The sequence below is a fragment of the Pinus tabuliformis genome, chromosome 2_1 (assembly GCF_031772625.1).
Source record: "Pinus tabuliformis cultivar Carrire ecotype Pingquan chromosome 2_1, CPIR1, whole genome shotgun sequence".
In the NCBI taxonomy this organism is placed as follows: domain Eukaryota; kingdom Viridiplantae; phylum Streptophyta; class Pinopsida; order Pinales; family Pinaceae; genus Pinus; species Pinus tabuliformis.
Window position 1 is genome coordinate 493,641,724 of NC_142299.1, and position 1,223 is coordinate 493,642,946.

Below are 1,223 nucleotides of genomic sequence, written 5' to 3' on the forward strand. Positions count from 1 at the left end.
AAAAATGTTTACTTGTGAAATCTCTATAAGTTTCCAAACATCATATTTATCACTCATTCAACCAAAACATCCACTAAACCTTTGGAAACTTGTGAGACAAACTTGAAGTTTGAATCATTACGACTAAAATACAAAGTGACTTTTCATAACGGTCAATGTCAAACCATCGTTGATAAAATGACCTTTTACGGTAGACCATTAATGATTTCCACTATAAATGTTATCCTATAAAATTGTGCAAAAAATATAAAAAAAAAAAATTAGTTATAATAACACATTTTTAAACATTCTTATTCTTAACCTTGATTTGTTCGAGTAACCACTATTTTCTATGACCATTTCAAAGGTGTTTAACCACGATATTTATTATAAAAATATTAGGTTCTCTTCGTTCTTCATCCATCCATATCCTAAAAACATGTTAAAATTGCTCTTTCCTCTGAATAGTTTTTTGGATCTTCATGCTATTTGAAACAAAGGAGAGTGGAGTGGAATAAATTAGGAATTAAAGGACCCTTCAAAAGAGGTGATAATGGAGGTTCTTCTTCAATCATTTTTTCCATATTTGAAATTTTGTATTCTTTCCCTTAAACACTAAGTAATTATTTACATTATTTAAATTAGTTCATTGATTTTCTAGTTGAGTTTAAAGTAGTATACATCGTCCTCTTGTAATGTGATTTTCATGTTTGTTTGTGTCGAAGTTAGAACCCTTACATTGGGAAAACTCTACAACTATGTTTAGTTTTCCCCCCATGTGCATAAATTGTCGTCCTCAGCCACGAGTAATATGCTAGTTGCTCTAAAGAAATTCACGTGCATGTTTGTAGGTGGTAATTTTCAAGTTTTTAAAATTGTAAGCCTTTCTCTTAGGGTTTCCTTTGAAATTTATCTAGTAATATTTCCCTATGTTTTAAAACATGGTAAATCATACCTATGTTTTAAAACATGGTAAATCATAGTTGAGTATATTTTCATTTTTCCTTGGCATGAAAAATATAAATTAAATATTTCCGAAAGTATTTTATTTTTGTTTATTATGGAATTTGCTTGGTGGTTTTTTATATTTTGAAATGACAACATTTAAAGAAAAATGTTGCTTCTTTGGTGAGTATGTTTTTGTGAAAATTTACAAAATTACTCGTTTTGATTTTAAATAATTTTTCTCAAATGTTGGAATGAATTTAGGATAGTTATTTTGAATTTAAGTATATTTTTCAAGA